This window comes from Cygnus olor, chromosome 4, assembly GCF_009769625.2.
Source record: "Cygnus olor isolate bCygOlo1 chromosome 4, bCygOlo1.pri.v2, whole genome shotgun sequence".
In the NCBI taxonomy this organism is placed as follows: domain Eukaryota; kingdom Metazoa; phylum Chordata; class Aves; order Anseriformes; family Anatidae; genus Cygnus; species Cygnus olor.
The window spans coordinates 35,159,011-35,180,966 of record NC_049172.1 but is presented as its reverse complement, the minus strand read 5'-3'; the positions used below and the strand labels follow the sequence as shown (position 1 = coordinate 35,180,966).

General features: G+C 38.5%; 1 protein-coding gene across 10 annotated transcripts in view; it reads right to left on the bottom strand.

The window, feature by feature from the left end:
* Positions 1-21,956, bottom strand: part of SLC10A7 (solute carrier family 10 member 7) — a 149,973-nt gene that overhangs the window by 54,119 nt on the left and 73,898 nt on the right. The window contains exon 5 of one of the 10 annotated variants that reach the window (XM_040554894.1): positions 5,985-6,125. The exons of 7 other annotated variants lie outside the window; for them this stretch is intronic. The gene's annotated coding sequence lies outside the window, so the exon portion shown is untranslated. Of the gene's footprint in view, positions 1-5,984; positions 6,126-8,563; positions 10,456-21,956 lie in introns of those variants that run through there. 2 more of the 10 variants (XM_040554892.1, XM_040554895.1) reach the window with 2 other exon arrangements.

Here is a 21,956-nt window from a genome sequence, read left to right as displayed (position 1 = left end):
ACAAGGAACAGGTTTAAAGCTGATGATTGGACAAAACAGAGGGTTTTAAGTTTCATGAGAGCAAATCTTTAAATGAGTTGTTTGGGTTGGGAGTTAACATGACATGCATCAGTTTCATGACTGCAAAGAGCAATTCCCCATCATCCTTCCATCTGACTTCAATATTTTATTGTTGCTCAACAAAATTATTTTATCATTTAATGTATGCTAATTCACAGAGCTTGCTCAGAACTTCTCTAAGACAAGACCGTTCTTCATCCAAACATTTCTCAAGAACAATTCCTTTGGCTATTCATAAACTTCATGGTATAAAGGATGACAGTACAAAATTTGCTTATGTTCATCTTTAAGGATGCTTATTTTCTGTTTGGTTTTGTCTCCACACAAAAAAAAATAATTAAACAAAAAGACAGCTTTTCATTTAGCCTTGAGTAACACACCTTTACTTAAATATTTTGGAAGCTAATATAAAGAAAAACATTATATGACTAGTTTTGTATTTACTTTCTGGGTCCACAACAAGTCACTAATCCAGACACTAGCGCCCACTATGCACACAGAGCTCCTCTTGTGCTCTTAAAACAAAATGCAACAAGTAAATGCCACAAGAAGGATAGAGGAGACAACAGATAAGCTGTGCAACTTGAAGACTCTGCAGAATTTTAAAACATATTTTGAGATTAATAATACATGCTGTATCTGACTGCCCCACAGCCTAGCTATCCATAATCATTTATCTTTTTGCAAATGTCACAGCTGAGATGGATCATAAAAGACTAGAAATAGAAGAAGTGGTAAGAATTGCTTTAGGGAGTCACTCACTGTTTACAGAGAAGCCTAGACCAAAATGCAGATACAGTTATAAAGAAATATAGATGTTCAAGTACATCAGCTGTAAAGGATGAAACAAAAGCTGAGAAAGGGAGAAGGCACTAAGAGCTGAACTTGTGAAAAGCAGCATCTACGATGCTTAGAATGGAGAGCTGACAGTAAGATCTGTATAAAGCGGATGCAGCAGTCACTTCATCAGAATGGGCAAACTCCAGAAAAACTACTAAGAATACCTGAGTCTCTTCTTCCCTTTTCCCCATTGACAACTACATTGCACAGCTCAAACAGTAGCAAGTGGCTGAGTACTCCCTAAGCACCCTGAAGTTTTGGGATAGCAGAAAACAATTGCAATAGGCTTCCAACTTCAGATTTTTCTGGGCATGTGCAACGTGGAGCATGAATGGAGCAGGAGGCGATGCACCTACAGCCAGCTCTCCTCTAAACCTGAAGGATCTCAATGATTCAGCACCATTAGCCATTTCTTGTGTACTTCATACCTCAGAGCATCCCACAGCACTTTTATACATTACAGAAAAATGCAAAGGTAAAAACAAAAGAAAACAACCCTCTGCTTTATCTTGATGATGGATAACGACAGCATCCTTCCTCTTTAGGATGGGACCTCTGACTTGGTACATATTTGCTATGGAAGCTTTGAGATACTAACGCAATGGGCAACAACAGCTGCTAGCTCAAAGCACGTAGTTTCATAAAAGAAAATGTTACCTCTGTGACAGTAACACTTCTTCCTAATTCTGTAAGTGGAGGGGAAGAAAATCCCTGTATACATCATAAATAGAATCCTGACTGTCCTTGTTGAAAATCTAGTGTTCAGAAGGTCAATTCTAGCAATTCTTTAGAAAGTTTTGCAATTAAACCTGGAGATCTTGATAATCAGAAGGAAGTCTCCCATTGTCTCACCACAGAAAGGATTTACAAGGCTGAATTTCCCCATTTGCAACACATAGGCAATTCCCTGGGAAGCTAAACAATTACCTGACAGTACAGACAAGTTCATACTAAAAAATAGATGCTGTTGCAGAATGAGATTAATTTGATGTTAATGTTTTATTTTGATATGGAATTCTCGCTGGAAAAAACAAGGACTACATTAATACCAAGGATTTTTTTCAGTCTGTAGTGCTGCGCTGACTGTGATTGTTTACAGGGGCAAACAAGTCAAGATTTGTTAGGGGAGAGAACCTGCTATCAGACTGCCTGATATAGCTGGAAAAGAACAGCCAAACCCTGTGTACATAAAGCCCATTTATGCATTATATGAACACACTGGCATGCTTTTATGTGCAAAAGCCTTTCTCTTTAGGTTTCTATTCCAGACTTGAAGGATTCACATGACTAAAGCATATCTAACAAAAGGTATTACCTTTCCCTGCACACACTGCCTCACTTCAGCACACTACCTTTTCGTTAGGAACGTGCTCCTCAATACGCTCATAAGCACTACGCAACACATCTCAATTCATACCCACTAAAGAATAACATACAGAGCACGTTCAGTCTAAAACCAACTGACAGAAGTTACAGACAATGACTTAGGTTTCTAAGGTAAAAACAAAATGTAATTCACCCAGACGAAAAGGAGGAAGACAATGGTTATTCTACCCCGTCCAGCTCATGCGCTAGAAGGCTGTTAACCAGGCATGTTCTGCCCTGTGTGCTGTGACTAAGACAGGCAAAAAAAAAAAAAAAAAAAAAAAAAAAAGGAGGGGGAAGGAAAAATAAGACTATTGTTCAATTGTTTTTAAGTCCATCGGACACAAACACCATCAAAGAGAAAAAGTATCTAACTTTGACTCCCTGCCTCGCTTTCCAGGCAAGTGCTGTCAAACACACAGTGTATGGAGATTGTAAACAGATTGTAGATTAGCACTTCCAGCAGAAGCCGAGCAGCTGCCCTTGAGAATGCAAGGTCATTACACAGTTTTAGCATCTCCAAAGTTCGGGTGGAGTGTTAAGTTTTCTGACTGCTGCCCACAATGGAGTCAAAGTTGTAAAGTGACTGCCGTTTGCCATCAGCAGAAAAACTTTCAAGAAATCCATTTACACCTCTGATGTGAAAGACTGACTGAATATATTTCAATGATTTTAGTGGAAAAGGAAGAAAACAAAATCTCAGCCTGACCTGAGACACTGATACAAAATAGGAGTCTGAACAGTCAAATTAGGTACTTGTAAATACACTTCTTTTTACGGTATCATAAAACACGTCTTCACGTTAAACTATCTTAACAGAGTTTAAATACATGTGTGTGCATGCATGTGCACATGCCCTTTAGCAGGAAGGAGGATACATGGAGATGCATTTAATTGCTATTTGCCCTGTATAGATAAAATATGTTCAGAAGGTTTTTAGAGGTTACATTCAGTACAGCACTGCTGTAGAGCAGATATTAGAAGGTGTTTTCTTCTCCAAGAGAATATGTAGAATCAATACATGTAATTGGCTGCCAAATTGGACAGCAAAAGGAAGTAACATAATGGATTTGAATCTATAATGGCAAATCATTAAGAAAGAAATTATGCAAATAGTAAGAGCAAAGTGGGCACAGATCCAAAGGGACACATGGTAGAAGACAAGTAAGGATTATTGTAATGAGGCATGAAATACATGTGAACTTTCCTTCGTTTCCTTTACCCACAAATTTCCCATGCAATTTTTCTTCATTCTCACAGGTCATCAGTATGACACACATATGGCAATTACTAAGTGGGAAAAAAAAAAAGTTTAACCAAAGCAGCCTCTGGTTTGTTAAAAGTAGGACTAGAAGGCAAAAAAATATATAATACATAATACATGCATACTATATATATATATATTTGTAATCAAGGCACAGAAGAAATGCATAATTTCTGAAATCAATTACCTACTCATGTGCTTAAAGGTAATTTAGTGCAGGGCACAAAAGGAGCAAAAGTATAAGCCTCCTTAAGTTGTAAACTGAATAAAGGTTACTAACAAGTTAACTGGATGGCTTTTCCATTACTACTGATAGGGCAATATGTGAGAAAACTGGCTATGAACTCTGGAAAATGCATTCAGAAAACAATCTCCACACATGGACAACAGTACTGCATGTTTGTTGTCCCCCTCCCTCCCTCTTCAAGAGTCAGTGCCACTTTTTGGAAAAGAAAGTGCAAGTCCCTCCCCACCCTACCTCCCAACTAAAATCAATCTAGGCAGTTTTTCTGCTTGCAGTGTGAGATGGACTTTACCTCAAAACATGTATTATTTCTATTTCTTCTTATGTCATTTGTTTGCTTACTTTTGTGCTCGGAAATGTTTGTTGGTGGTGGTTTGGTTTAATTTTTGTGTGTGCCACCCAATATATTTCTATTTTATTTTTGACAAATTTGCAGACCACAACGTTTTTCATTTCAAATAGTAGCCCTGCCTCTAGTAAAGTACTTCCAGGTCTGAATTAGGTATGTTTGTGAGCAATACAGGTCAACTAGTACCAAATTTCTGACAATACACATAAGTAGATGTTCTCAAAGTCTGGTACCATCACAACAGGAAAACAAGTGGGCTATCCCAAAGGCCCAAAAGCTTATAGAACATGATACAGAGACTGTAAAGACTGCAACAGCACTTAAAGTCAACTCCATCTATTCAAGAGAAGGACAGCAAGACTTCTCCTACCCTCAGACCTCACAGCTCTACAATTCCACATCGTGACCTGGTGCCTGCATAAAATATTGCTTATTGGATAGGACATTACATTACACACCCTCTTCAATAGGCTGATTTAAAATATAGTCCCATGCTGACCTGTTCTGTAGTAATCTTAATTTTAGACATTACAACAAGATCGACTCCTACTTCTGAAACAGGGCTTTCATATACCTGGATAACCAGCCAAAAATCTCAGGAAAGAGTAGCCTACCCCCTTCTTTCACCCACTCCCAATTCTCAAGAATGATGCATAGCCTCGAGACACACACCACAGAACAAGTTTAAAACCTCCATGCTAAATATACTTCTTCGGTTTCAAACCAGAAGAGCAAAAAAACTAAAAGTCACATTGGGAGGGCCTGTGCAAGGCGTTGCGAAACCATCATTATGTAATGAATGGAGTCCTAACAGAAAAGGGTTGCACAGGCAACTGTGAATTTTGCACATCTCAAGGTTTTGATTATTAAACCTTTTTAATACAATTTCAAGTCTAATTTCAATACAATTTCAATACTTTGGAAAATCTTTCAGTGCATTAGTACATGGACCAAGTGACTGCAGGTGCATTTGAGACATCCTTTTTTGGATTCTTTGAGCAGCTTTCACTATTTGTGTAAGCACGGCTATAAAAGCTATGCTGTTCATTTGTTCCTACTTAAAGGCAACACTGGAAATGACAAATTTGTGTTGAATTAGATGCTGAACTAGATCTTTTAATTTCCACACTGATGCATACATTCTTCTCCCCACCCCCCCCCAAAAAAAAAAAACTGTCCATGTAAACGACGTAAGTGTTGGTTTTCACCTCTTGCAATTTCAGAGGTAGAGTTAGAACTACACTTTCTGTTGTGCTTGTGATTTCAGTCACTGCCTCACAACGCATCTTCAGTGTTCCTGTGTTGTTCTCCCCCATGGACATCACAGAAGCTCATGATTCCAAAATAACCACTTGTCTTTTGTTTTCCAATTTTATTACTTTCCAAGTTGTTTAAGTTGCAGAACATGGGCTTCTAAAAGTCTCCTATCTCACATCCCTTCCTTGTCAGCTACTCCAAAGATGTTACTGGTCTTGAGAAGGATTATACAATTGTAGGACTTCAGAGTGTAATATTTAATTTAGCTCTTTACTGTACTGTTTTATATCAAATGACTGATCTGAATGCTGAGAAGAACAAAGGCTTTATGAATTGATACTTTTTAGAATGCTAGATACACCCATTCTCCCCACAATATACAATATAAAAATGCAAAAGGATATTGAAAAGAACAAAGTTAAATTCACACGTTTTGTTAAATTCAGTCTACAGCACTAAGTCAATGAACTACAATACAAAATTGAAAATATAGCTTTGCATAACCCAAATTCAACTATAGTTATAAATAAGTACAACAATAGCTGCAACTTATCGAATTAGGCCAATATTGGATTTTAATAACAAAACTGTAAAATTAGAAGTGCTGTGTCAAATGGCTTTTCCTTTATTGAAGGAGACAAAATAAACCAGATTTCATATCAACTATGAGATTATGCATAGTACTTCGTGAATTGTTCCAAACATTGCACCACCTTTGTTCTGTTGTGACAACCTGGTGTTCTCTTCTATGGAAAAGGAAATTTGAAAAAAAAAAAAAAAGAAAAAATATTAAAAAGTGTACTAGCATCAGATAATCATAGAAACCAAAAGTATTTTCATTATTTATTAGGAATTACTAAATGCAAATGTTCCCCTTACACACACTTTATGCAAGTATGAAATCAACACAGAATCAAAATTAATTAAAGCAGCCAGAATTCAGTACTTCCAATGTAACAGAACCTGGGCAGAAATACAGTGGTCTGAAATACTGGCATAACATTACTACCTGTGTTGTAAATTTAGTGCAAAAAAAAATCAAAAGGAGAAACTATTTTTTCCAGTAGTTTTGAGGGGTCAGGCTCCAGTACAGGGTAGAGAGTTAAGCAAAGAGTATGAGTATTTCAGAAAGGTAAAACTCCATATAAATATAGTTTGCCTGGCTTCCCAGCAGAGGGCATCTTCAACACATCAGAAATTTTCTTTTTTACACAGCAGTAAAGTCAGTAAGGACCCTGAGTTTTAAAGTAACTATAAAAACTTCTTTGGGCTTTGAAAGTGAAGAAGAGCACTTGAAATGATGCACAAAATACAAAAAAAAAAAAAAAAAAAGAGTGCTTCCATCAAGCATCCTGAAACCTGATAGCTTACATTAGCATGAGTGAAACTCGGTGAGACAGTTGTTGTCTGGCAGCGTGTGGAATAGCTCCCGCGATGGACAGGGGGATGCTGCTGGCTAAGAAAACTGCTCCTGGCTGCACTTCCCTTCAGCTGCAGCAACCTCTCACTACTGTGCGTGACCAAAGGGGTCGTGGAGAGCCTTTGCATGCCTATCTGGGACAGGAGCGAGCCACACTCCCTGCTCAAACTTGCAGCGCCCTCCTGCAACATTTTATTAGCTCTCTTTTGCACAATGCAAGAAGTCGGGTGTCTTGTTAACATCTTCAGTGCATGCAATGATACCGCCGAGACAGTAGCTCCAGCTCTTTCCCATTTCCTCTTCTGTCACTCTTGCTGACCATCATTCCTGGCCCCAATGCTTTCTCCCTCTCCTTCACATCCCATCCCGAGAATCTTTTAAACTTCCTCATATGCACAATACTTTTTCCAAATTCCAGCTCATTAAACCACTGTCTGTTCCTATTCAGATTTATTTCTTGTGCAGTGTCATCAGAGAACAAGATCACTAATTCTGTACATCAGCACAGGAACTCAATTTATACATTGCCATTAGGTGGGCCTTCCCTAGAAGAGGCATAAAAGGAAGAAAGGGACTTCTCAATCATCCCCACCTGTGCGTTTTTCAGATTGATCCCCTTCCCTTTGCAAAAGTCATTTTGACACAATCCTGTAACTTCTCACAGGCAGAAAGGTTCCCACAGCACTTAGCAAGGCCTTAGTGGGACTGAGGAGGAAAGCAGAGCAGCTGGGGGGATTAGGGTGCCTGCAGGTGTAAGCATGGCCCTTTCTTGATAAACAGCTGCATGCATGATATGGATATAAGAAACAGTTACATGCTTTGGAGCTTATGTCAAGTGCAATGTATGGTAGTGCAGTGCTAAGAACGCACTACAATTTCTCCTTGTTTTGAATGTAGGAAACAGAAATGCAGTAACATACACATTTTAGAAAAAAAAAAGTTATTTTTCCATTTAATTTTCAAGTATGTTTTCTTGAAAAAGAAAATTACACGTGAATCTACCTACATTAACCAGCAAATCCTAATTTTAATTAATAGGAAGATATTAATAGCAAAACATGCCATCCTCAACACCCCTGCTATCACAACACCATTTAATAGCAGGAAACGATGGCACACTAGATGGTGCTGTGGGACCTTCCAGGGAAAAGAACTTCCTTCTAAAAGAGAAGTTGTAGTATTAAATTAGCCATATAGTTGATTCCATGTTTTGAAACACATTAAAGAGTATTGAGTCACAACTAAGAGAAACCAGAACTACGGAAATTAAAGGAATGCACTAAACAAACATCATGTTTTGCCTGATACTTCTTTTTGGAATAGTTAAATGCCCCTATTCCACTGGAATGGTTTCTCACCTCTCTTCTTCCCAAAACAAGAGAAAGCAGGTTTTCTTATGCTCTACACCAGCCTCCTTTTTTTTCCAAAGGCTTCTTCAATATGTAAAACAGAACTGGAAAAGTGATGTCCAAGGTCAGAGATCAGATACAGAGAAAGGTCCCTACCAGCCTTTTCTGACCTTCCTAGTGAGCTGGACCTAATCACTCTCTAGAACTCAGTATTTTATTCCAGAAGTGTATATGTGTGTATATATATATATATATATATATATATATATATAATGTTTTAAAACAATAAGCTTTGAATTAACTAAACTTTGAGTTAACTTTTCCTGCTGTGATTATCAGTTGTGCAAAAGAAAACAGAAGCATAAGGGAAAATTACAGAAACCTGGAAGAGAAGCTATAACAAACACTACAGAAATAAGCAGTCGTCAAAATGGATTTATTTATTTTGATACCCTTCCTTCTAACTGAAAACTACTTAAACTGAATGGTTTTTTAAAAAAACATAAACACACCATCGATATTTGAACCAAAACACACTTCATATTTTTAACATATATACTTTGTTTAGATAAACTCCTATCTCCCTCATTTTTCTTAAAGCCAAGAAACTCAAATAGTACAAATAAAAAAAAAAATGTACAACTCCTCTATGAGATATGGAAGAAAAACTTTATATAATGGGCAGGAACATTGTGCCAATAAAAATCTGTAAGTGTTCATTCATTAAACAGCAGTAATAAAACACTTAATTGGGATTGCAAAGGTCTCTTGGTGACTTACTATTCAGGAATACCACTTCAAAATCTATAAAGTGCTGGAATAATTACTCCCACTCACCCAAACCATGGGTTTGGTCTCTGGTACCTGTGAAATAAGATACTACCCCTCCTCTCAAATCAGACCAACAGCATTGTTACTCTATAAGTATCAATATAGACAAATTAGACAGCTTACATTTGTTTTGTCAGCAAAATTCCTCATCAGCAAAGGTGCTACCTACACTCTGTAAGGTGAGAAATGCTCTCCAAATTCCCTTAGGATAAATGATGCTCAGGACCCTTCAGGATTGCTGCCAAGACTGCTAGAAAGTTAAATTAATAATCAGTTTGTGAGCGAGCTCACCCATATATTCTCTTTTTCTTCTTTAGTCTAAGTGCCAAAAATCGTTTTATTGAAATGTATGACAAAGCTCATTCGCTCTATTTTCCCTTATTATTCCCGGATATGATTTCCTTTCAGAATTGAGCATTTCCAAAGCTTTAAGCCAAACCCAACCAAAATACACACACACGTGTGTGTGCGTGCGCACGCGTACACACAACCCCCCAGACCCAGCCCCCAATATGGTAATCTATATTGCTTGTGTTCTGTGCTGCCTGCCTGGCCCCAAGTCATCAATAATGAATAGAAATGTACAGCTACAGCAGTAGCCTGTGTCATGGGCTTGTCAGGGATTTTTGAAAAGGAACAAAAACACAGGTTTGCCATTTCATTGTATCTTCTTTGGCAAACACAAGACAGAGGAAACAAAGGGGTATTTTAAAAAGGGAAATATGATTAACCCTTTTTGTACTAATTGATGGTTTCTTCTACCATACAGAATAGAAATTTATTTGTTTGTAATGCAACCAGTATTCTCTTAGGCCTGGGAATTCAACAATAATGTTGATTTTGAGCACAGGGAGGGGAGGTTGTTTCTATTTTAAGATAATGAATACATACTGAAGAGGAGTCAAATAGCATGGTTTACATAGAGGGAGGGAAAAAACGGTTTTGTCTTCCAGGAAACCCAGCAAGTTCAGCCTCAAATAAAATTGTTTTTGAAGAAGAAACTTAATGCACGCAAACACACATCCACACAGTCAATAAAAACAACAGCATTATTAAAGATATGCAGATCCTAATAAATTAGTTAGACTATGTTAGAAAGGATGCGGTTATTTAATCTACTATTTCTTTTTAGTTTTCCCAAATACATTTCTACAGACATTGTGACTCTAGTCCTGCAGGAATGATTATCTTGCATTTTCCAACCAGACCACACCAGCTGGTACACTACCAATCCACCCCCTGGGGAGGGTGGGTGGCAGATTACAAAATGTCCACAGGACATGCAAAAACTAAATTGATTGAAAACCCAGTTGTAACCCTAAATCTCTCTTGCTTTCTACATCTGCATAAATTCCAGAGTAACTCTTGCACTGTATTTTGATAACATCAACTTCTGTAGGAACTTCAGTAGTAGGTGCGTAAATATTCTCCACTTTGGAAGATGCGACTGAAGATGCAGCCTTCTTTTCAAAAAGCCTGGAACTAAATAATTTGTGTAAGAAATTAAATTATATAAGCATTTGCTTTCAAATGGGAATCAAAAGCAAGATATCTCAACTCAAATTATGCTGCCACACCACCTTTTCCAGAAGCAAATAGTAAATGGAAAAAAAAATCAGTAATAAGATTTGAACAGCCTACTCTGTGTGCTGACCTAATGTTACCTTGTGATAACTGTTTTTCATGCTTAGAATGGATTATTACAGTATTCAGCTGAATTGTGCATAAATTGCTGAACATTCACAGGTTGAATATGTTATCAATGAGCAAATAAGGAAAAAGGAACATAAAGCACCTTTTTGTGGCAGATAATAAAATAACTGCCTCAAAAATCACAAATCACTACAGCACACAAAGGTTAAAAGTACCAAACTGCAGAAAAGTGATTCTGTTTAGATTAACTAGGTGCCGGCAAAGATCATTTAGTTACAAAAAAAAAAATCCCACTTTATTCTGTTTAAAGAGTTACCAAACTATTTTATAGCAGAGAAGTTGTTTTGGAATTCTGACTCCAAACATGCTTCAGCACGACCGCAGTGATTATTATCCATTTCACCAATTCTATACAAGCAGTAAAAACTGCTTCTTTTCTCCTGGTGACAAGTTTTTGTGCTTTTGCAAGAGCTCATCCACCTCTCTAGCCTATTGTCCAAACACAGGGTTGAAAGCATGAAACTTTGGTATCGTTTTGCATTTTTTTGCATTGTTTTGGATATCCCCACAGCATAGACATCTACTTAATACACGTCTTAAACTGCCCAACATGCACATTTGGAACAAGAAAATGTAGCTTTTTGTTCATCTGGAGTAGGGTGGGCCAAAGCCCATATTCTTGTTATCAATAATGCCATACGGGTCTCAGAATATCTTGTAATTTTATTTTAGTTTAACCATCTGCTTCGAAGATGTACATTTTAAAAAATGTTATTCCTCGGGTATGGATGAGGATCTCATGCATGACCAGAAGAAAAAAAAAAAGCAGCATTTTTTCAATTACATGCTATCTCTAAAGTCACAGGTGACCCATTTGAACAAGGTCTTGCTTACAGCAGCCTGCCACTTAGCTGAGCACCCTAATGGCTCATCTCACCTTCTTAAAAAAAAAAAAATGACAACCACTTTGAAGCATGCATGCAAACAGTTGAATCTACAGCTCTGTTTCACCAAAAGAGAGCTGCCTACACTGATTTTGTGCTAGCAGGTCCAACAAAAAACCACCTCCCCAAGTCATTGGGGGCTCACCATTGCCATCTCCCTTGCAAGCAGAGAGAGAAGTGCTATCTAGGAAGGCTCTCGGGCTGCCCAGCGCTGCCCACCTCACATTAGCACAGGGAGAGGCAGGAAACTGGCATGAAGCCGAGTAAGGCAGCAAGCAAGAGACCCACGTGCACGGCAGTGAGTGCTTTGTGGGGTGTCCTCTGCCAAAGGTGACGTGTCACTGTTCACCTGGAAATGGTGACATCTGCACGCACTGGGCATACTGGAGCAGGTAAGTTGTAGAAAGCTAAAAACTCTGACTTTTTAGCCCAAAAGAATCAGAGAGAAAAAAAAAAGGGTGGGGGAAGGAGAGGTGGAAGTGTAGGACAAACAAAAACTCGGCTTTGTTCTCCAACTTCCTGTATGGGTTACACTGTTCAAACTTGCTGTTAGAAGGAGCCTGCTTTTCCACCATCTGATACGAACACTGGTTTTGGTTTAAATCATCTGCTCTGACATGTGGATCCTTGATTCTATAACATAACAGAGTATTTCTGGAGGAGCAAAATTGTTCCTGAAAATGAACCAGTCCTAGTCTAGCAGAGACTGCCTAGGCAGGGAAGGGTAATGGCGTGTGAGAGTGGAACCAAATAGAGAGAAAATACTTCCTTCACAGCCCCCACAAGAAAGCCTTTTTTGATTTGCACTCCCAAGGGTTCAAATGCCAAGACAGTATTAACTTGGAAGGTGTTTCCTACTTTAGAAGAGGTAAAACAAGGAAACGTTTTACGAAATGGAAAGATGTTGTCCAAGATCTCTACCTTCCTCTTCTCAGGTCTTCAGCCTACTTTTTTAGCTCTGTCCTCCCTCCCCAGGCTTTGCCCCAGCTCTTCCCACAGCACCACCGCCAGGCTGGAAGTTCACTGTACAGGATTAGATCATTGTGGAATTCAACTTCTAAAGACCCCAGTCCTCCATATCCAGGATAATTCCCATTCTGCAAAGAGGATACATTCCTTTTGAAAGTGAAAGCCCTTATAACTAATCAGTTAAATGACAGGCCACCACACATTCACAGAACCTGGTTAGCTGGACAACACATCCCTAAGGCTCTTAATTTTTACTGAGGACTTGTAGGATTTTCCAACCAACAAGAGACTTGTTTGGGTCTATTGTCATGATTAACTTCTTCCATGAACTGCCTCACCTGACAAACAGTACTCTCCACAGGAGTCAGGGAAGGAGTAAATCACCTGCCATCTCCACCTTGAACGTGTGAGTTTCTCAGAGTTGTAAGATTTAAGCCATCCCAAGATCAATAATTGATCTGATTTTCAAAGTAGTTCTCAGGTTCCTCAATTGATCTAACAGAAATTAAGGTACGCAACCTCATGTTAGTGTTATGCACCATTGATATCTACCAGCTGAAACTATTCCAAAAGAAAGAATAATGAAAAATAAAACACCATCATCCAGCTCAGTATCAGTTGTTAATAACTATTGGTTATTCATTATAAAGCAGCTTTAGTCCCCATCAGATGGAGGGGTTAAACAACAGCCTCATCCTGGTGTTAAACACAGATCCTGCTAGTATTCTGCAGACAACGCCTTACAAGTGAGAAATACAACAGCTCCTGGCTGTCCACGTATGCAAAATATATTTCAGAGAAGGGATCCTGACCCCCCTGTTGTAGTCACCATCAGTTTATTACCAGCCTTTTTTGTTATAAATGTAATTTCAGTGTGAAAAAGATTCCTGAAGTTTTTCTGCATACTCACACAGGTGGCAGTCGAAAAAATAACTGCATTGGCTATTTACAATTGCACATAACTGTTACAGCTGTAAGGCAGTTCTACCTATACAGCAATGCAAATGCACGTAAGACAGGTTTGCATAACATGACAGTGGCTAAATCAAGGCCCTGCTATTAGAAGGGAACAAGGCCACCATCACCTTCATTTTCAAACTTGACACAAAAGGGACCAGACTCTCTCATACTAAGAGCAGAAACAATCACCCTGTAGGTTAAAGTAACAATGACATGGACTGGTTGTTCCCAGTATTGGTGCTGTAAATGAGCTGCCAGCTCTCAAATGTCTTTGGAAATTTTTTAAGCACCCTGCTTTTCTGAGAAGAGCTTCGGGATCTGTGAACAAGAGAACACTCCCAGGGAGCAGTCTGCCAGATGCCTGCCAGAGCATTCCACAAAAAAAAAAAAAGTATAAACATATATATATATATATATATATATATATATGTATGTATATATCAAAAATAACCCGGCAGTTTTATAGCACATCTTATACAAGAGAGTTTTTTAAATGTAAATATTATTTTTAAATTAGCATTTCTGTTTTGCCTACAATCAAAAGCATCTAACATCACAAATCATGACAAGTAGGTGGCCTAGCAACCTAGACAGACAGACAGACAGGAAGTTCAGTCAGTCAGTAATAAAAAGCTTTGGCTGTCTGGCTTCAGGGAGAAGAAAATTGCTTGGATGATCACTTCAGTACTCTACTAGGTGATGCACTATTTTATTCTTTCTGATAGCTGCAGTTTAAAAGAGCTCAAAACAGGAAAATGTACATGTAAAGGCTGAGCAAAGATGTGGACTGAAGGTTTATTTTGTTTGGTTTCAAACTCACACTTTTCATAGAGCCATGGGAGCCAGAGACGGAAAAAAAGAAACTGTCCCTGAGCACCTGACAGTATCAGAAATGAAAACATCTGCTTAAGTTACAAGCTACTTGTAGAGCGGGTTTAAGAGCAAAGGGCTCTGCTGTGTGGGACAGCTTTTGCAACTGTGGCAGGTGTCACTGCAGCGCACTTGCCAACAAAGCAAAACAAAACATGTTTACTAATTGCAATGCATGGCTGCAATTAAACTTATCATAATTCACTATAATATGTGAAAATGCAGCTTCTTTCTAGTCACCCGCAACTGGGTGGCAATTTTACTTTGCTGCTTATTATGGACCCAAGCCTAAAGGTGCTGAACGTTTACATCTCATCCTGGATAAAGGCGACATTCTGTGCCTTGCAGGAAAAAAAAAAGTTTTTTTTTGTTGTTGTTGTTCTTGTTGTTGTTTTCCATTTTTAAAAAAGAAGTGATATCAGGGCTGACAATTCATTCTCCATCCCTTTTCATTCTAGTTATATTGGGGGACTGGACTAGATGATCTTTCAAGATCCCCTTCAATCCCTAACATTCTGTGATTCTATATTGAGACAGTTACAGTGCTAAACTCTATGCTATCGATACATTTTAAATTCTTCTGTCAATGTGACCAGCTTTTCCCTTCCCCAGGCTCTCTCCTTTCTGTCCCTCTCTTTGTCCCTTCCCTCCTCAAAATCTTTTCCTAAAAGACTGACAAAGTACAGTCCCCCAGAGGATTCACTTCCAAGTGTACCTCACACTGGTGCCTATATCCAGCAGGACGCTGAGGCTCTCCCCATTTTTTCCCATAGATACATTTTGGAAGAACTCTCACTTAGTGATGAGATCAAGAAACGCCTTCTAACTTCATTACTAGTATCAATGTTGAAAAAGCTCCAAATGTCAGCTTGTCTTCAGTCTGTGACAACTACTGACTCCTCGCTCAGACTCTGCGCTCTGATGACAATTGGCAAATAAATCTGATTTGGTCATTTATCCAGCAAGCACAGAGCATCAAGATGAACATTTCCAGACTTGACAAGTAATTGCTGTATTAAATACCCCACATGTACATTTCTCAGAAGTTGATGGCCCATCTGTAGAATACTTATTACTAGCAGCAATAACCATTCTGGCTAAGTGACTATTCTCTTCCAAGGGTAATAGCATCTGCTTACATAAAGGGATATTTTTGGCACATTCTCAAGGTCTTCTTTCTTCTGCCCTGCTGTCAGAACTCTAATCAGGTATGCACGGCACCTACAGCACTCCTGCATACGCCAGGTAATTAGCCTTTCCACTAATCAGAGAACACCTCGCATAGCTGCAAACGTACAGTACGCTGCTTGGTCCTTAACCCTCAGGTTTCCTTCGCTCATTTCTTAAAGGATTGACTGAACACTGGCTACCTTGAACTACTCATTCAATGCACACCATTTAGAGCTTTCCAAATAAAATCATTTCTGAGCATTTTGCTGGGAGCTGAATTTAAAGACATGAATTATCAATGTTTCAGCTAAAATATAGCCCTGATCTTTCCTTTTTCTTCTAACAGTTATGAAAACAGAACCTCGCAAAGTGTTTCCTTGTGACCACCTTCTCATGCCTCTCTGCTTGAAAAATTGATTACCTTAGATAAAAACTAATTTACGCCCATGGTTTATTAAGACAAGAAACTCACATTTAAAGGGAAGAAGGCTGCAGTAAGTGTCTATGCTCTGACAAATGGCAAAAAACACAGCTGATTTAACAAATGAGTGCTCAATCAATGATGCACTGAGGCACATGACAAAGGGAAGTCAAAATCCATTACATTCAAGAACCTCCTTTAAATTCCACTTCAGTGCACTGACCCTGTTGCTCAATGCTAAAGACTTTACAAGGTTTTCGGAAACATTTAGACGAGCTTTTGTTTTGGCATTCACTCAGCTGCACCTCACAATTAACACTGCCAGACTCCTTTCTAATCAATTATTCATTGCGATTACTAGTATATCTTTTGAGCATCTTAACTTCACATCAGAAGTGTGCGAGGGATGACACATGCATGTGTACTTTACAGAATAAAAGGCAGACTCTAAGCAGGTTTTAACGCTAAATGAGAACAAGGCTAAAAGAAGCGAAATCAACACTTTTAGTCAAAGTTGAGCTTCAGGCAAGCTGCAGGCAGTGCACAGCATGAGAGAATTTGGCTCCAGAAAGTGCCCATGTGTTGACAGCTGAATAAGAGTTTGAAAGCTTAATGGTAAGAAATGTTCCGTCAATGATAATATTACACATTACTTACTCACTTAACTACTCGTCTTCTGCAGCCCTGACAGCTAATGATGCAAAATCTATTTGATAGTTTTACTATTAGCTATACAAACATGTTTATTGCGGTTACCATGCCTAATATTTCTACTAGTCAAACAAAAAGGAGGAAATAATTTGCAAGACAACTACAATCCACAACAGTGCTGAGAAATTAAGAATGAGGAAAGATCTGAAAAGCTGTTCAAACTAAAGAAAAAACGTGAAATAATTTGAGCATATTTCCACAAATCTATTAGCATGCGTGCAGGATAAATTATTATCAATTTATATTATGGTAGAACCTCCTCTACTAAACACTGTGTGCCAGCAGAGGAAGGCTCTTTGTACCATTTAGCATTAAGGCATGTAACTTAAACTTATAGGTTAGCAGCCTGGGCTTTGCATTTAAGCTCCATCAGAAATCTAACCCAGGCACTGAAGTTAGATGGTATAAATGTGTCTCCTCAAGCACGCAGACATTCCCTGTTATGAAGTTTTCAGTCCTAGTTTGTATCCATCTGTTTTACCTGGGTCATAACCAGCCAGCTAGGACACTCACTAGCAGTTAGGTACACCTAGCTAGTGTAGCGTGGCATACAGAAGCACAGCCCAGGTACAGTTGGCTAGGGTTTTGTGTGTGTTCAGCTGCGCTGCTGGTAGCATTATGCGATGTATGTGCATGCATACATCTCCAGACAAATACAGCCTAATTGCCTAGCATTTGTGCATTTTCTAAACATCACAGAATGAGCAAAGTATAAAGAAAGAAGAGAAAGAATAAAATTACCAAAAGTAATCAAAAAGGTAGAAAGCCACAGTCATTAAAGTGACTACAGTGCTACCAGAGAAGAACTGTGGTGCCCACTCTAAACTTGTCCTCTATAAAATCCCATTGCCTCCAAGTGCAAGCAAGTCTGTAGTGGCCTAGTAACACGTCAGCAGAATGACAGAGGTGCCCAATATCCCTCTGTTCTGCATGCCCACAGCTGCTGCCCATCTGGGCTGAGGAGAGCACCTCTACATTTACTTTCCACACACAGAGATGAGCAATTATCTGATCAGGGCATCAACCAAAGGATGAATATTGTGTTCTGGTACCTGTTTTTACATTACAGAACCAAGAAATAAAATTCATTGGCAGCTGGAGTGAAACCTAGGGAATGCCTGGAAACAGCAGCCACAGATCCCAGCACTTAAAGTGAAGTGATACTTGTCGCAACCCTACCTCGCTCCTTAGGTTTTCGAAGATCAAGTGGCTTAGATGAATAAGTACTGCTACTTAGTTCATTAAAGGACAGAGGAAGCATACAGAAAGCTACTGATGTATATTTAAAATGATAACTGCTTTCCAGAACTAATATTCATTATCACACATGCTGTAAATATTCACAGAAAGTTTTAGTCTCGGTGTATCAAGAAGTATGCTTGAAATCTTGAGAGCAAAAGAACTTACTGCCATCAGACCTGTATAACTGTTCCCAAGCCAACAATGAAGAGATTTAAATCATCCTTGGAAGAATCAGCACTTAACAGAATTATTTAATTGTTCAGTTCATTTCTGACTGTACTTCTGAAATAGGGGTAAACAATTAAAAAACAAATCCAGCCCTGGGATTATCAGTCAGGGCTCCCACTGAAGAAACCATTCGTATACAGCTATGGGCAAAGCAAACGAATATACACACTTCGCTGTCGTGATGTTCCAGCTTTCCATCACCGTAAATCTACCAATTCCAATGGATTTAAAATAGGGAAGAATTAATTTACATTAATTACAGTATTGTAGTTATATACAGTATTACAACTGAACATATGGTATCTTATATTCATATGGTATCTTATATTCTGTTTAGCATCAGAGGCCTGAACACAAACTAGGGCTCTGCAATGTAAAGTGACAAACCGTAAGCCCTTTTGGACTGCTGTGGGTTATTTCTGCTGTAACACACGGGTCTGTTTCAATTATCAGTTTTACAAATTTTCATTGTCAAGTTGAACATCATCTGTAAAGCAGATCAAATGGTACCAACTAACCACACACCCACTCTGTTTATAACTTCGTGTAACCCTGTCCTCAGGGTGTATATGAACAATGTTTAAAAGAAAGCAATATGCCCAGCTGATCAGACTGGCAGCTGATCAGTATTTAATCACCAAATCCAATAAGGAAACAAATGAGGCAGAGCATGGGGGTGGAAAACAAAGGTAGATGGGAAATGTTAAATGAGCCACCGATTTATGGAAGATAAAAACACTCTCGGAAACAATTTACAAAACAATTTTCTTTTTACACATTTAATAAACATTCTGTCAGAGTAAACGAAATCTCAGAAGCTGGAAGTTTAAAAAAAATCAATTAAAATGAAGTCACGGGGAATGGTGGGGAATTGTTTCTGGCAGTTATTTGATATAGTATGGTTAATATTTCTAGTCAGGCAAATTAACAGTTCTGCTACTGTAGACTTGTGCTCACAATGCATACCCCCTAAGGGTTTGTTCTTAAAGTTAAAGAAATATATGCATATTTTTATATAGCTACATTTTAGATGTACAGTAGCAGTCATTTACTCTGCTAACTTTTATACTAAGGAATTCTACACTGTTTAAAAAAAAAACAAAGCTGAAGAAAATGTATCTAAAAAAGTAACGAAATACACAAGTCATTCCATGGGTCCCATTTCACTTGAGGAATACCTTGAAAGCTCTTAGATAAAAACTTATTTCTCTATCCATCTGTATCAATAGATAAGCGTTTCTTAAATACTATTCTACTGTATAATTTGTATTGTGTCACACTCATATTGATTGAAGAAAATTCAAGCAAGGCAGTGTCAGTTTCTATTTCTACAGGGAAACCACTGAGCTGAACAGCCAGGCACGTAAGGTCAAATCAGGATTCAACTTGCTGTGTTGCTACCTTAAAATTATAAAACACAAAGGAGGAAAACAATGGTAGGCTTTGGAGATGCAATATAAATACCGGTAATTCAACTTTTTCCTTTTCATTATCCAATTCCTGTATCTCAGATAATAACTTTAATTAATGATTTTACTTTCCATACCCATTTCATGTATTAAAGTCATTTAAATTTGTAAGCCGAAGATGTATTTTCTTTGTATACTTCAAACTTTTATTCCTCTTCTATGCTGTCAAATGTGGCCACAGAAATAAGTTCATGTTTATTTAGTTTACCAGTTTATCTCCACATCCTGCTTAGAAGCTTCCTTGGCTTCAGCAGCTCATTGTTTCATCAGAGATTTACTTCATGTGCAGGAAGGAAGAGGACACACAGCATATCTTTATCACTTTACAAACACATTTCACTTTACATAGATGGCAAAAGTATGGATAGGCAAATTGAACCCACCTCTCTTTGTTCAGAGGAGCGCACAGGGAAACATAGGTGCCTCACTTGCAGAGCTCACCTTCATTTACGCCTGACCTATATAAACTGAACAACTCGTTCAGGGCTGTCACGGCCCTCCACCTGCAGCCACCAGAGCATGGGATACAGAGTGCCTCTAGCCTGAGTGTTTGGACACCTGAGTCAGAGCCAAAAAATGGGACTTCAGTCCTGCCCACTGTGCAGAAAATAAGAATCCCCCTGTGGTGAACCCTGGGCCCTCACAGCTGCAGCTCTACTGGGATGTTCCAACATCCCCTCAGCCCAGCTCTTAGCTGCACTGCATACATACTCATTCCCTACTCTTCTAGATCAGAATGCTGCAATAGTATCATAGGGTGCAGAGTCTGCACATATTTCCTGAGCCTGTCACTGCCTATTAGTGACACTTTTCCCTTAACCAGCAGAACTTTTCAGAATTGCATACAAATTCGTTAGTACATAACTCAGAGTCAACCAAAACTGCAAAGAATGGAGAAGCTTCCTGTCCCACCGTGGTGCTGTATCATAAGTAGCAGTAGAATAGTTCACTTGCACACATTCAGGCTTTCAAGCTCTAACAACATCATGAAAATTGAGCTGACAATACAATCATACAACAAAGGAAACATATCAACAAGAAGACTTGCACCTGAACTAAAGATTGTGCAAACTACAGAAAGTTTATGTTAGCGTGAGGTATTTTTCATAAAAGTCATCCTCCTTTTGCCCTCAACAGATCACACAAGATATTTATGCAAGTCCTGTGTAATGCATACATGCACAAAATGGTGAGCATACACTAAAAAGATAAGCAATAATTTTTAATGAGCACTATAGTTGTATCTTATTTTTTCAGTGACTGCTTGATGAAAGAAAACTATTGTCTCAGCTTATTTATATTGTCCATGAAAGACTAAATGAGCATGAAACAGAGGCATCTTTCGTACCAACAACAGAAGCAGCATGTCAGAAACAACGCAATTGAAAGAGGATCTGTCTATTGATATAACACCAAGTCTGAGCTGGTTAACTTTGTTTCAAATAGAACAAAATAAATTAGTAGAGCACAATGCTCACCTTACATACCATGTTAACAGGTGGCAGTGTTTTCCTTTGATCCTTGTTGTGAAGTGAAATTCAAAGAGCATGTTTAGTTATTCTTTGTTACATTTGTATTTCCCTCTTCTATCAATAACTACATTTAAAAAAAAAGGAAAACCCCACTCATATTTAACCTTATGAGATAAACCTGTCATACGGTGCACACAGACATCTTGTGACTTTTATTTGAAGGTGTAATTGAAATTACCTGCTTTTGACCACTGAAAGATACTGTTTTGCATAGAAGTCTTGTTTCCAAAATCAAGATACACAGCTGAAATTATCAAAAGGGATGTATTCAAAGCAGCACAGGGTAGTTAAGTGCTCATCTTACTCAGTTGGGCATCTCTGTTTTTTAAATAACAAATACCCTAACTTTTTAATAAAAACTATCCCACTTTGACATCATGGAGATGAGGCCAGTCATCACTACCTTTTAGTAAGATAAGCCACTCCGAATATTTCCCTCACAAAGCTGCCAAGTTGATAAAACACTTAAAGGAAGAGAACAGTAATCAATGAAATGGTGAAAACAACAAAGAAACTATAAAACTATGTAAAACATGTATGCTATATAGTCACTAACTTACACTTCACTGGAATAGCAAACAGAGAAAAGGCTGTGAGTGAAGATCCTCTGCCTGTCGAAAGGACTGCTGTATGGAATGCACCCAACCAGTTAGGTGATTTGACAACACCAGCATGGCAACAGAATAAATGGATGGGGAACCAGAGTTCAGTTACCTTGAGTCCCATAGATGGCTACAACAGGGAGATCAAAATGACTGTCCACCACAGTCATTAAAGACAGTAGTTTTAAACCAGCACCTTACCTTTC